Below are 16,408 nucleotides of genomic sequence, written 5' to 3'. Positions count from 1 at the left end.
TAGAATAGAAAGCAGTTCTGGCATTCAAGGACACCACTCCCTCGCTGCAATTGCTTGTATCGTGTGGACACTCCATGTGTAGCTTCCTTCATTGCATTGGGCATTTATTCTTGACAATAAGCTCTTTATCACATCTGAACACAATTAATTTAAAACTATCGCCAAGTAGTCATCAAACCTTAAGCTATGGGACCCAAAGTCAATAGCTACTGTTATTTGTCATTTAGCAAACTGTTGTTGCTTGATTTCAGGACAACGAGAAACAAAAAGTGCTATTATTATACTTTAGTACTGTGTTTGAAAGGGTTTTACCAGTATGCCTGCAAGATGAATCTTTTGTTTTTGCATTCAAGTGCATCCTAATTGCAGTCTTCGGAAGTGTCAAATTTTGCATTAATGGAGCAAATAAAAGTTGTGATTCAATGTAAAACCTAAAACTGGGATATATATATATATATATCCCAGTTTTAGGTTTTACATTGAATCACAACTTTTATTTGCTCCATTAATGCAAAATTTGACACTTCCGAAGACTGCAATTAGGATATATATATATAAGAACCATGATTGCTTTGGGCAATGATGTGCTAGTAAGGGGAAGAGCCTCTACGGGCCAAACTGCATCTACTCAATCCCAAATTTTTATCTTCCAATATTAGTGTGGATGCATTTATTTCACACTTGCAGTGCGTTTTTAAAATCCCTTTTTACTCCTTCAAAAGATGACATCATGCGTGGCTTTCTTGTCTTTCATGCCCTAGACACCTGTGATTTAGCAGCTCTTGACATATCCATTACACTGCACAGATTGGCTTCTCTGTTCTATTTGTGTCGCACCACCTATAGAAATTACATTGTCTTTTTAAACACCCTCAATTCACGGGTGGTGCTTTTAGTACAAGAGGTGGATTCTAATTTCAAGAGCCCCTCCACCCACATCCCCTACTATTAACTGGAGTGCTAGAGAGAAGACATCAATCTTGACAAGGTCTTTTTAAGATACATTTTTAAACCAGTCCAAGTCACTATGCATTGTCTACCTGGGTTTTTTTTTTTTTTTTCATAGCTTCTGTGCTCATTGTGTTTGTTTAGTCCAAATGTCATTGCTTTGTATTCAGTAATTATTGGGTTCTTTCTCTGTGAATGATGTGCCATACACCAGCTTCTCTGTGTTGAACTCGGTTTAAAAGGCTTGTCTCTCTCTTGATATACAGTGCAATAAGTAACTTGACCCAGTCAGTTGGGGAAATGACTAAAAGGCACTCAAAATCTGGCAGAATGAAAAGAAAGCATTATAGAGGGAAATGTGTATGAACAGTTCCTCCATACTTTATCCCCCCCCTCCCATCCTTTGATGCTTTTTTCTGAGTTTAGCATCCCAGTGGCCATTTTGTGTGCAAAGAAAGAACACATTGGGGCCAGGATCACAGCCATAAGATGACCATGCCAAGCCATTTGCAATAACCTTAACCTTAAAGGCAAGCAAGGTGGAGCTGTAGGTGGAGAAATCTAGGAAAATCAGTTTCTGCATGATGTGATGTTGGTGGCTTAGCAAAGGGCACACTTTCCTCGGAGCCAAAGGTCAACCATTTCTCTAGCATGGTTCTTCAGATGAGATATTGAATTGACATCCGGCCTACCATGTGTGCCATAAATTAAAGATCCCATGGCACTGCATCTGAACAAGGGTGTTGAAGGGTACATAAGGACCTTCTTATTTTATTGTGTTACATGTTCCCATGTGTTGCTACAACTGTTTATGTAAGGTCTGTGTGTTACATATGTGAGGAGGAGGATGATGGGAAATGTAGTTCTGAGAGGTCCATGCGGATACATGGGAAGCCATCTTGAGGCAGGGAATGCAATTTAAAAGTTTAAAAGTGGTCAAAATGTAAAAAAAAAAAAAAAAAAAAATGAAACAATATGCCCACCTTATGTAAACAGTTGTAGCAACACATGGGAACATGTAACAATAAAATAAAAAGGTCCTTGTATACCCTTAAATAATAGTGGTGAAATAAGTAAATAATTAGGTGTGATTGAACTGGATACTCATTTCCATATTATCAAGTAATACAAAACCTTCCTTCTTATTGATTCACGGTAAGAACATAAGCTCTTCTAGTAAAAAAAAAATAATAATAAGCATGAAAAATTGTAGAACTGCTGGGCAAACTTGCCCTTTACATAGACATTGAACTCTAAATATCCCAAAAGCAGTCACTTCTGGAAAACTGAAAACAATCCCAGCAGATTTTCTCTCTCAAGGATGTTCCTCCCCATTACAGCAGCCTTCAAAGCGGCAACATGTTTTTCAAAAGGTCATTACAGACTCAGACACAAACATTTACAAATTGATTTTTGCCAGATCCCAAGTGTGCACACTAATGTATAGAACAGTGGATTCTACCACTGCCCTGCTGTCTGTAAAGACTTTGTACATACAAAGAGAGTCTAAGCAGTTCAAAAACAAAGATCATTAGGACCTCTATACAGTAGGCAATGGCATCAGTGCTGTGAAAGTGTGTAATGGGAGATTCAAAGTACGCAAAGTCGCTCTGTATAAAAGTGGATGCCTTTCTTTAGGATAATGCATTATAAGACCACTGATACAAACTCAAGACCCCTTTGGAAGAAGTCAGGTCATATTTGCATATGAAAACAGATAAGATCCCAAAGGTTTGAGAACAGTTAAAAAAAAAAGCCCTGGTCCAGTGCAAACAGGATAAAGGTTCTGTGAGCTTGGTAATGTCAGAATGCAATTACTTCCCATTGATATGGAAGAATGTGTAGAGTATTTTACAAACTCTCCCCTTAAATTGAACCCTTTTGCTGACATTAAGCAATTCAAAAATCTTCAAAACGCCAAACCGAAAAACGTAATAAAAATGACTTTTGATACAACTTCTAGAGTGCATTTACCAGCACTTAAAAGAGTAAATAAGTTCAAATTACATGTTCAATTTTATTTATTTATTTATTTGCATGTTTGCTAATCAGTTACAATGAATCATCTGAACCCTAAGTTAAGGTAATCAAATGTATAGATTCTGTCCATAAAATAAAGTTAGATAAGGACATTTAGCCAGGGTATGTTTATGAAAATGGGAAAATAGTTAAATGCACAGCAACAAAATTGTTAGCAGTATAGTAGTACTCAAAAATATTGTGTAGACCCCATAGTTGGGAGTACTTTTCCCAGGACTACAATATACTGTAGTATTTCAGGAGTGTGACAGGATTGAAAGGAGTCTCTGTTATAATTCTCCCTCCTGACCACAAGCAGTGCTGTGAAGGGCTAACCGTGATTGGGCCATGAGGCTAAACTGACCAGACAGGAAGTTCCAGGTCGGGTGGCCATCTTGGCAGTATTTAGGTAGCATGGTTTTGCCATTCGGTCTCCCTGTCCTGAACTGAAAACACAGAAGAGACACGCTGTGCTTTGTTGTTTTGCTTTTACAAACCTGCTGTAATTCACAGAATCCTGAAGCTTTGGAAAACCCTGGTGGATTACCACAGTAGAAAAAACTCAGGACTATTCGTTATTCCTCGGAAGGGAGCCGAGAGACAGTGAGAGGAAACCCACTGCAGCAGCACGAAGAAACCCTGTGCTTCCTTTATTGTTGTTTTTTTGTAACCTCAATGTTTTTGTTTAGCCTTTTTATTTAAAACCTGAGTTTACCATTGCTGGTATTCCAGGTAGTATTCCTGTTTGTTTTCTGCAATATTGGACTGTTTATTTTTGTCGTGTAGCAAAATAAAATCCTGCCCAGATACCATTGTTGGTACAAGGCTCCAGGACTAAACGACAAATCCGGCTCCTGTTTGTCGTCATTTCTGGTCCTTCCCTAAGCGTCGCTCACTACCCTCCCACAAGGTGTCATGAGGTTCTCCATTGTAATACCAACCTCTATTATCATGAGGATTAAGGCTAATGCTTACATTGGCACAGCCCATAACTAACAGGAATTATGAGCAATTATCATGGTAAGAAATTAGTAAAAACATGCCATTTTCTCTGTTTCATGTTATTACCTGTGATCTGTGCATTGCATGTGTCCCACCATTAAGAACATAAAAAAACAAAGTATTAAAACATTACAAGGTAACACCCTAGTGATATTCATAATTCCTATTTCCGAAGGTCCTGGTTAATATCATGCTTTGCCGTTTTAATAGTTGCACCTTTTTATCACAGCCCAGCACAATTGTCACAGGAGACTTAACTTTTCTTTCACCTTGTTGTCAGATTCTTTGCAGACAGTTCACCTACACTGAGGAGGCCCTGTGGTCTTGTAGTTAGAGCTGGGGACCCTATCAGGAACGTACTGTGCTACAGTATAGCATAGACCTGGTAAAATAAGAATGTGGCAATAGACAAGTTCATTTCTGCAAAACTACCCTATGGTAGCTCCATTAAAGGAGAAACAACTTCCAATATTGTTATTGTTTGCCATCAATTGTAGGCAAACTCCCTGTCGTTTTTGACTATTATCCTTTTGATGTTTATAAATTAAATAATCCATGCTTTACCATTATATAGCACTGCAGAAACTGGAGCTCAGTGACACTTGTATACAAAATGAACTGAGTCAAGCAATCTACAGCAAACTGAAGCCCAGTGTCATGTCATTTTTAAAACAACGGCATCATTGCAACTCTTATTCAGTCAATTGTATGGCTGTCAAAGCAGGCAGTTTCAAAGCTGTAGCTATTTTAGTCCAACCAGTTAAAAGCAAAACAAGACCATCAAACTATACAGATTTCCTTGAAACCATTTTGAAAAAGCATCACTGTATGTCAGTCCTTTCTAATATATAAAATGGTCAGCATTTTGAGCATCCTGTTTCCCATTATAGAACAGAAGCACATAGCTGTTTGTTCTCCAAACACAGGTAACAAGGTTTTTGCTGCACATCAATACTGCTATTTGCATAGCGTATTGATCTGGGGCCTTTATAATCACAAAATGTTAATTGCACCAATTAATTCTCAATCTGTTTGTACCCTCGTCCGCCTGCCTCAAACTCTGAAGGTTACAGTGAAAATGAACTGCTCTTTGAATTGCCTCTGGGGAAGCCTTTCTCAAAACTACACCCTTTTCCTACAAAGGGATCAAACCACATCAGTTTTATTCCTAATGAGTTTAAACTAATGGTCATAGTCTTGAAATCTTATGATCTGGTTTGTCCTTTAAAATATAAGATTGCTTGCTTTATTCATTGACACAGTCCTCTCCTTTCCTTTGCTCAGCTCTAGACATATGTGCAGGTATCAAACAGCGATAACCACCTCATATTCAACAGATTTGCAATAACATACTCTAGTCGTTATAGTGCTACAATATTCTCTTGCAACCCCCATCTCAAGTGACTTGTAAAGTAAAGGTTAATTTGTTCTTAATAAATAATCAGTGAAATGCGTGTCACTGTGCTAGGGAAACACTGTAGTAATCAGGGGGAAGTACATGAACATTTTTCTTTTTCAGAATGTTAAACCGCCAGCTCCCTTAGAAAAGTGTACCATAGTAAAAGCATAGCAAAATGTGATTAAGCGTAGTGAAACCGTAGAAAAGCATAGCATTGTAAAGAATAGCAAGGTATGGCAAAGCATATTAACAAACATGGCAAATCTTGGAAACTATGGAAAAAGCAAAAACAGCGTGGAACGTTTTTATAAGGGCTGTTTTCATGCCCTCAATATATTCAAAGAAGTTGAAACTGTTCAGGACAACACACTAAAGCAAGAACTGTATTATTCCTTCAATGTGACAATTTCACATACAACAAAACTCTTTATTACTCCCAATTTGGTTTTGCTAAAGCCCAGTTTTTGAGTTATTACAGACAGGCTACAATGCATGTTAAGTTATTCATACGTTTAGACAAGGTGACACTGAGAAGACATACAGTAAGAACTCTTAGAAAGCTTAAAGACATATTAAGCCATTGATGTGATGGATTGCATGGATTGAGGTATTTATGGACAGACATGTGTCCCCATTGTATCTTCAGGCTAATGAGGTATTTAACTCCTACACTAACCCCTAGGATCCTGGTTTTACTTTTGAAATGAGATACTGGATAAGACATGTCTCATTGGTAAACGGGTGGTTGACTTAAGCCACTGCAAAAAAATGAAGTTAGGTTTGGATCCTTTAGAGTTATCAAACTTTCCTTCAACTTGTCTGATTTCTGTTTTAAAACCCATCTCTCCCAAAAGAAAACTACAAACATGAACTGATTATCCCGGCTGGGAGATTTGCAACAGAACAGTTTCTTAAGTATTGATTCTTTTCTTGGAACGCTACCTGGTCCCGGGCTACATTAAAAATGAAATTGAGCTGAAGAGAAAAAAATGAAAAAGTTAAATAAAATAGACGTATAGGTTTTAAATCAGTTCTGACCTTTTCCTTGACAGCTGATCTCTGTACGTAGTTCCCTTTCAATTCGAAGATGACCACCAATGATACTTTTGGGATATGCCTGCTTGTCAGGTATTCGCTGACCATTTCATATCAAAGCTGCCAATAGGCCCCTCCGCGGAGTGACGTCCCCAGTCCCACCTCACCGAGGAAATAAATAGTCACTGCGGAGAGACATCAGTCTTTTTTGCCTTTCACAGACAGGTAGGTAACGTGAGTAAGGTGAGTATAACTCTAACCTTTTTTCCCAGTTGTGATTAACTCTTTTAGAGCTCCTTATTTGAGTTTTTCTGGAGTTCCCTTGCAATTAATTGCTGGAAGTAGGCTTGCCACTTCCCCGGAATCAGAAACTCAGCAACTGAAGGCTGAGTTCTCCGTGCTCAAAAGCCTTGACACCTCGATGCTCAAGCGCTTCCCGACATTGGTGGCTTCGTGCCTCGGTGCTGTGGGATCCTCAATGCCTCGAGAGCTACACGCCACAGCGCTTTGACGCCTCGAGGCTTTTTAGATTATGTGTTCGGGATTTGTTTTGTTTAAAGCTTTTGTTTTTGTAAAACCTTTTTATATATTTTTAATTTGAATAAAAATGCTCCCCAGTGCATTCACCCTGCAAGTGCTTGCATCTGTGTCTCTGTGTTAGCTTCCAGGTCTGGTCTGGGTACATCACCACTCAGCCTTCCTTCCTTATTCTAACTTTGGTCTGATCAGTTGCTAGACTTCAATCTGCTTGAGAACCTGTGAAGGAAACATTACCCTACAACATGGCACATAATGTAACGGTGTTGAGAAGACTGAAGGCCTGGCTGGGCTATGGGGTACAATGGCTAGTTCTGTAGCTTTTTATGCCTTTCACCCCTGGATGCCTGGTTCATTTACCAATAAATTGATTTGGTGATTCTGGCCCCCAGTTGAATCCATACCACAAAACCAACAACACTCCATTTCACAGAACTTGCAGTCTTTGCTTGACAGAGGCTTGGGACTGAATAGCCTGCCTGCCCCATTAAGTTTCATAAGAACAACATTAACATAACAAGAAAAAACAAAGATATCTCAGGAATGGCACGAAGAAACTGTTATTGCTGTTACCACCCAATGTACTGCTCTTGATGACCATACAGGAGCTTGTGCCAATGTCTGGCAGGGCAATGTGTCTAATATATCTATTCTTGCAGCACTGAGGTGACAAATGAGATATGCATGTAAAAAAAAAAAAAATTGAATTGAATCTTCTGCACCTGTACAGTGCTGTAAATGGAATGAGTGATTACTTTGCTACCCTATTTAAACGCTTAATTCACCCATTATCAAAACCTATTTACATGAATTACATGAAATTAGCATTTACAGACCAATTTTTTTTCTTTGTGTGCTCGAGCCATTAACATTTGAAAGTGTCTGCTCGCAGGCACAATGAAGCTCTGTGATCTGATTCGCACTGACCCCTGCATCTACATACTAATAGGTTGGCTTTGTTCTTGTGATGCAAAAAAGAAGCCGGCCTTGGATTTTTGATTAGGCTTAATTATATATCAAGAAAGCCTCTCTGTCTATTCAATGAAGCAAAAGAGTTAAAGGTTAAAAAATATTGAGCTGATTTAAAGCCAGCTGCTCAGAAGTTTGAGAACAGCCCTTCACAGAGCAGTAAATGTGCATTCCGTATTGCAAAAGGGTGTATGCAGTTTGTTACAGTAGCTCTTCACTGGAGGGGCATATGAATGCCTAAACATTTGTATTAGTTTTTAAATTGAGTGCCCTGAGGGGAAAAGGGCTCTGACAGGAATGATGGCAGGTCTGAGGACCAGACGAGAGTAGCGTGTTTATATAGCCAATTGCACGACAGCAGAATAGCCAGATGAGGTCAAATGCCAGACAGTGGGCAAAAACACTTCCTTTTAGGTGTGTCTGTTTCCCTTTGATAGAGGCATTTTTTGTTTCTTTTTAGAATATGATATAACCAACTGGTGGACAAATATTGTCTTTAGTATTAATTTCACTTCGAAACAAAAACAAATTCAAAATATTGATATATTTGTGTTACACAGTATTGGCAACCAGACCCCTGTTCTGTTCTTGGCTATTTTATGAACTGAACCCAGTCTTGAGTTATGTGTTGTAATTAAGTGGCATAGAATGGCAGTTTCATGTCAAAGTAATTATCAAACCAATTAACCAGTAACTCATCAAAGCAAGACTAGATTTTTAGGATCTTCTAAAAACGTATTTTTTTCTGAATTAAAAATTAAAATAAAAAAAACATGACTTAAGACCACTGCAAAAAACAGAAGAGACTGTATTCTGGAATTGTGACCGGTTATAAATAGGCTGTTAATATCAATTCCCCCATCAACAGCTGTACAGATTAATTATCAATTAAACAGTGTTCAATGAAACATACATTCTTGCACTGGTATGGTATAGCTCCCCAGTATTTTTTGTTTTTAAAGTCCTGTCCTTACACAGGCACCGCTGCCAGAAAATATGGTTTCATTCGAAAGGATCTGAGCACCCAGGGTTCAGATGTGGTTGGATCAATGCCAAGCTGAGGCTGCCCTCCTCCAGTTCAATGGCATTTTAATTATAAATGATAGCAGCATATGGCACTCAGTGGTATTGAATAGTGCCATTAATGCTGACAAATACCACTGAGGTAAAATAAAATGGAGGGAGCTCTCATCAAGCACTTCGGGGCGTCCCTTAAAATGTGACACAAGGGCCCATCTCCAGAAAGATCGTTAAGAATTAAAAAATGTAAAGCTTCCACAATCTTCGTGCCAGCACACGTTTTACCTCTCAACACAGCCCAGAGATACAGCAAATTAAACGAAAAGTGGGCTGTTTAAATGCATTCAGCCAACAACATTTGTTCAGTTTTTTTGACTGATGGCATATTTTCCTCATTTACACATATATTTCTTCATGATAACATGCACAAGTTTAATATTAAAGCTTGTCAGGTTTACGATCCATCAGGTTTGTTTAAGCTAATATTTGAACCTGCAAAGACCCAGATAACTCATCTGCAGTTGGTTCAATAACGCATACTTTTTAACTTGTTGATCAATTTTTAATTCAGTGACTACATAAAACCTTTTAAGTACATCCAGGGTTGAAAGATTTAGAATGAAGGCTCTCTCATTGAGAGGGTTGGCGCACATTTATAAAAAACAGATCTGTTTGTCTCTCAATGTACTTTACTATTATTTTGCAGAAAGATGTTCATAGAAGTGCCTGACTGGGAGATGACATTGCCATGTGGCCCTGAAATAAAACTAAGACCTTCAGAAGATAATTGCTAATACATTGAGCAAGATCCTCATTGTACATTTTTTGGTAATCTTTCTTTCTATCAAGGACTCCTCACATCTAACACAAGCAATACCTGCTGTCACAAGTACTTTCCTCCACATCCAGCCTCATGCCTCCCTCTTGTGAACTAACACAAGGTGAGTTTGAGAGCGAATGCATTAGATGGAGCACCATGGAGAAGGAAAATGCCTTGTTCTCATTCAAGCTGGTTAGAACCATTATCCTGATGCTTCTGTATGACCAGCTAGCCATGAAACACTTCTATTTATCTGAGGGATGGTATACCTATACAGATCGCTGAAACCTTATTGTCAAAGTCCACTTTTGCTGTAAATTCTCTTGGAAAAAGCTACCATAGGATTACAATGGTAATACCAAGACAAAGAATTATGTACTTTTGGGTTCCATGGTATTAACTACTGGACAAGATGTAAGTATCATGGTAAAGCATGTAATGCCATAGTACAACCTGAAGGTACCATGGTAGTACTGCTGGACAATATACATCATGAGTTTGCAAAAGTAAAGCTTCATTTGTGTGGTTTTTTACTGTACGAGTACTATGGTATACAGGACTAACTAACAACATGATTTATGTTTTTGTAAAGCCAACTAATGTGGAAACAGATTTAGATCTTTGCAGTATCAAAGCGGGTGTCAGTGATTTTATTTTGCATATTACATTACATTACTAAATTGTCATTAATTAGCACTGAAGGTCAAATTGACTAGTCCCTGGAATCAGCCACAGGGTAGTTATATTACATCCCTAATGGAAAACTTATTAATTTAATTCTTTATTCGAAAAGAATCTACAAAACCACAATAACAGTAATCTGGAAAGCATATTACACAATATTCTCTTTAGACCTTGAATATTTCGAATTTTCTTTTTCCATGGTCAATAATAATCCTGATTGCGATATTGATTATACATTATTCATTTTGTCCAGATATAATGACATTTTAATGTTGACTTTCCCATACATTTATTTCATCCTAATCATGTCAGCCTTGTTGACTGGGTTGCTCTTTGAATCATCAATACAATTGATTACAGCAGATCTTAACAATTTCTGGATGACTGACGTTTTAGCATTTTCCAACAGGAAACATCGAAGACTGGAGTAAGAAAATCTGCGATTAAACAGAATGACATGGAGTAGAATATTAAAGCCATAATAATTGTAACCCTTTAACGAATTGGCTTTTGTTTTAGACGTCATCAGAATTCACTGCTGATAGTTTTAAAATAAGCCTTGGTAGTTGGTTGCTATTGCCCTGTATCTGTATTGCGTGGAGGGAAAGTATGCGTCGTATAGCATTGAAACTTGGTAGATAGCAATAGTACAGACCCTGGGAGAGATATGATTGTCTCCTTGTATCACAAGGGGCTGAGTCATGATGTCTACCAAGTATAGATGGAGCACATAGTGGCCATGCAACACATCTCCTGTAAAATCAAATAGACTATTATCAACATCCTTCAGGGATCATGTGAATTAGCTGGCATTACTCCACAGTCATGGCTTGAACGATTCCCCGGTCTGACCTCGTGTGGCTACTGGTTGTGAAGGTTTCTGAAGGCACACGCTTAATAGCAGAGGCCAACGAGAACCATTGCGGTATGACATTCACCATGAAGTACTGTCATTGTGTAAACAAAGGGTGGTCACACCGGGTAGATATAGCATGCCACCACAACCCCAACTGGATCATTATCTCTTCTGTGGTCTATTGACGTTACCTGCCAAGTTACATTGCTCAATGCCACCGTTTTGCCTGGCATATCCGTGAACCAGTTCAAGTGTCTTTCGCACCACATGGTATACAAAATATCGAATGTATGAAGACTAAAAATAATGATAAAACCAAGACGATCCTATTGCTACCATTTGCTAATCTGTAAGGTTTTTAAGTCGCAAGAATCTGTCAGCAACATATGTGTGATAGTAAAAGGTTACTTTTTCACATGGTATTTTTTTCCAGTTTGTTAGGATTGGTCTGAAATATTTTACCAGCATTTCATTTTATAATGAAACATAATAATTACAGTATTAAATACTCAATTGTGCTGAATTTAGAAACACTTACAGAAACTTACTAAATTCAATGACAGCAACATTTCAACTGGGAATCTTTTTCAATGAGTTTATCACTTATGGACCTCTTGCTATATGTTTTCAAAATCAGGATATAAAGATTTTTGAAAAATAAAAATGTATATAGCCAATGTGCAATCTTTAAATAATAAACGGACTGGTATAAATTATTACAAATTTAAAAATTAGAACAAATTATATTATATCATGTTCCATCAACGCTGTCAGTGATAAAGGAGGAGTAAATCATAGCATATTTTACTTTAGGCTGTTTCCGCACGAGGGCTGGAGTTCAGTATAAAACAAATTGATCTGGCTGCTCATGTGGGTTTATTGGGGACCTCTTGTGGAAACAGATACACAGTACACCAGCTAGAATACAATGTCATTTACAGGGAAAAGTCATTAAAACCGAGATGTTAAATTAATTGGTTATTTAATTCACAGATTGATCATTTATTGTACTCTGTTGTAAAGTGTGACAATGTATTTGATCAGGTGGCTATTGAATAAACATAAAAAATATTTGATCTTAAACCTTTATAAAACAGAACTTTTATTTAGGACATTGTTAACCTACAGAAATACTTACTTGACCAGCTGCACAGTGGAGCCTGTGTTCACTGAATGACATTCCACAAGTTTAATGGTGTTCCTTCTGGCCACTGTCCCAGTACAGTTTCCATACTTTCTAGCTTTGCAGTAGTTTTATCTCTGTGGCCTGTAACTGTATCTAAGGCTATGGCCAAAAGATTTGCATCGCCTAGAATTGTAGCATTGAGATAATAAAAATAAACTATATGTACATAATTTAGGTCGTTCATTTAACATCATGTAATTACAGAAACTACAAAAGTCTACAGAAAGCCATAGTAGTACAGTAGTACAGTATTTCATGTTAGATTTCAAATTTAGAGTCATATTTTTCATTTTTCTCAATTTTTTGTTAAGTATATGGAAAACTACAAAGCGGTATATAATTCTATATGTTACTGTAACATTATTCAGCAGGTTTCATTCTACTTTATAAAGCAACATTTCTTAATTCTATTGGGTGATGCAAAACTTTTGGCCATAGCTGTAATAAGTCTTTGTTTGCCATTCTCTTTTCAGCTTAATGGCATTCATGTTTTCAGGACATTGTAATTTATGTCTCAATTACTATGAATGTGATGGAAGCTATTTTCCTAAGATAGTGCAGCTGATTAGGTTTTACACACTTGATTTTGTTATTCTCCTGCGTGGACAGCTCTAGCGACTGTGACTACCTGACCTACAGCTACTTTGGTAATGCAGTCTCTAAATGCATTGCTGGACTCTGTTATTACCAAGCTGACAACAGTATTAAGTGCTTGAAATAAATTGATTCATACCAGTAGGAATGTGTCAAATGACCTTTACAAAGCTCATTACACACTGTGTACATCACACGGCAAGAATGCTCTTCTTGGTTTTTTTTTTTTTGTATTGTTTTTTTTCTTCACTACAGCAAATAATTAATTCAAATCATTTCCATGTGTAAGGTAGTTTCAATTGCCTCATGTGTTGTGTAAAGGGGTCGATACATATTTGAAGCATACAGCAGACTTTTAGGAGAAAAACTCCAGTCACTGTTCACAGTGGTTGTAGCAGTGAAACAGGGAGTATTGAAGAATTATATATATATATATATATATATATATATATATATATATATATATATATATATATATAGTTATATTGTTTAATTCGATTCATATATTCAAATAGTGTAGGTCACAGTTAACATGTGTACAACAGCCGTATAAAAGCATTCTGCCTAGTGAGCAATAAAGTGGTTGTAGCTAAGAAAATGCATTTACTTTGCTAAAATTACTTCAAAGCTGACACGTGCATATTGTAAATAGTTTCTTTCATTACAGGAACCTCCTTAACAGCTCGCCACCTGTTGCAAGTAGTTCTCCAATTGGACCTGGAGTATGTTAAGTGTCCACAAGGTGCCCTGTACCTAGTTGTTGGCTTTAAATAATGTAGAGTATGAGGCCATATAGTAATAGTGCTAATTTCTTGAGTGTTGCCATCAATATTGGTTAATACTGTTAATGACAATAATTGTGCATTTATTTTTTTAAAGAGAATGTCATTGTTTCCCTTACAGGCAAAGGGAATTTTCAGCAGGTCCCAATTTTCCATTCTTTGAAAAAGGTATTGTTACTTTAAGAATTCTATATATGATGTTGATTTGTTTTACAGAGAGAGTAAGCAGAGCTCAATAAATTAAATATGAATAAATTAAAAATGTACTCTAGCAGAAAATTGCTTGGAAAACAACCACCTCCCCATTAAAACATGTATAGTAATGCCTTTTATGTGGTGCAACTTGGGATTAGATATCTCTGTAAATTAACATGCCATCAGACCATAGGAGAACTTTTCACTTTTAACAAGGACTTGTAAAAAAAAAGCATTTACTCTAGTGTACTCACTAATTAATTTGATATTTAAATGAGCTGATGTATTATAATTGCAAATATCCTAAGTAAGAGTAGTTTAAAAAAAAAAGGGAATGGTGTCAACCAAGATTGATGAGGCTTGCTTTGAAAATGCCATCTGTTTCTAATGTTTACTTGCAGCAGGATTTATTTTAATTTTTTTTTTTTTTTATTTATTTTTTTTTAGGCGAATATGCCTGCATAACTAAAGCAACCTTGTTTTTCTTCTAACGAACCATTGTGGAACACAGTAAAAATGACTGCACTTGATGCCTCAGGTGCTGATCACCAGATTAAGACTAATAACTGTAACTATCTCTATGTGCAATAATTAATTAAGGCAGCACCATTCTACTACATATAGGGGCACTGCATGTGGGCCTGTTAAAATTGCCCCTCTGTGTACATATTGTACACTCTGTGCCAAGACTGCCTCTAATTATCATTTTTATCTTCACCTACCAATTTATCTTTAGTATCCTGGTGTCGTGCTTTAGCTAATTTCCCTAAGCCTCACAGCATCACATCCTCTATCATCATCTCCATCTCCATCGTGACTCGCCGGTTGCATGTTAATGCTTCTTCTGGTCCTGCTGTTTCACGGACCTCTTACCTCCATCTGCCAGGCAGGGCCACAGCTTGTGAAGGAAGGGGGCTACCCCGAGTTCCAGCTCAGCACCTTTTTCATTTACTTTGCCTTGATTCCTGTTTCCCAACCAACCAAGTCCCCTTGTGCAGTGACCATGTTGTGTTTGGCAATATCCTCCAAGTAGTTTGGTGCATTCCTCTATCAAAAGGTAATGGTTGATGTTTTCTTCCCCAAAGTGCAAAGCCACAGCCCAAACATGAAATTATCTGTATTCTGTATCAAAGATACAATATTTATATTTAATGAAACATAAAGTCCAATGTTATTTTGAATATTAACATTGTATCTCCTGTCAATATAACAAAACTCATTTCTATAAATTATTACTATGTAATATCTTAGGCTGTAAGTAATTATATATTTATTAGGGGTTGTTTTATACGTTCTTGGATTTTTGGTCAGTAAAATGTGCTGTTTTCCCTGTGTTGCTACCACTCTCCCATGGGCTACGTGTTGTTTTGCTTAAAATTGTCATGTTGCCATTCCATGAGTATACCAGCAGCTGCCAGAGAAAGGATCTCAAGTTTAGTCTGCAATGACACCAGATGCTGCACAAACAGTAAATTGGTATTGGTCAGCCTTTGAAAATTGAACAACGATATACAGTCGTCCCCCTTTATAACACTGTAGTCAGGAGCCATAGTTAAGAGACCATGCTATTTGTGTTCTGCCTTTTAACAAGAATACCAATGTTTGTGTAATGGCATTATGGGGCAAATGGGAGCCATGACCGTACCACCTTAAAACCTGTTCTGCAGTATAAAGGGCTGCCTTATAAAGGGGGTGCACTGTATAAAGGTAGTTTATCTAGTGAGCAATACATCTTTTATTTTGCATCTTCGTTATTTAATGGAAGATGGTAAACACTGAACTAATAATAATTTTTTTTTAATACGATTAGTATATTACCCCAGTAATTACTGAATATTTCTATTAAATTATTATAAGAAAAGGGGTTGTTGTTAAATTTCAGCATCACAATTATTTGTCGTTTGTTTCAAACTTATTGTTGTTCTTTTCACTTCAGTAGCATGAGAAGACATCAACTTTATCTCCATCTAGTGTTTCAGTGAATCAACTGCTTTCCATTATCTTTCCAAATTATATGTTTAGAGATATTTTACTGTGTACCTTTCAAGACTAAAAATGAAAGGAAATGATGGAAATTTTTAGCAAATAATAGCATGTGGCAAGAAGTTAAAGAAGTAATCTTGTAAAAAATAGTTTGCCTTATCAATGCCTCTATAAACTAGACAATTTTATGGTATGTGTTATTACTTGTGTATTATTAAAATGTTTCAACACATACTGGAGATATTCATCCCACTCAGGGAAAAGAGAACATTCTCAGGAGATTAAATACATTGTCATCTCCCATAACAAGCAGTTGTTAAATGGAACAAAAGAAAGATTTTAGCATTGGATTCAAATAATTGAGGAAGGTAGTGTTGCT

Source organism: Polyodon spathula, chromosome 17 (assembly GCF_017654505.1).
Source record: "Polyodon spathula isolate WHYD16114869_AA chromosome 17, ASM1765450v1, whole genome shotgun sequence".
In the NCBI taxonomy this organism is placed as follows: domain Eukaryota; kingdom Metazoa; phylum Chordata; class Actinopteri; order Acipenseriformes; family Polyodontidae; genus Polyodon; species Polyodon spathula.
Note: the sequence above shows the minus strand (reverse complement) of the source record.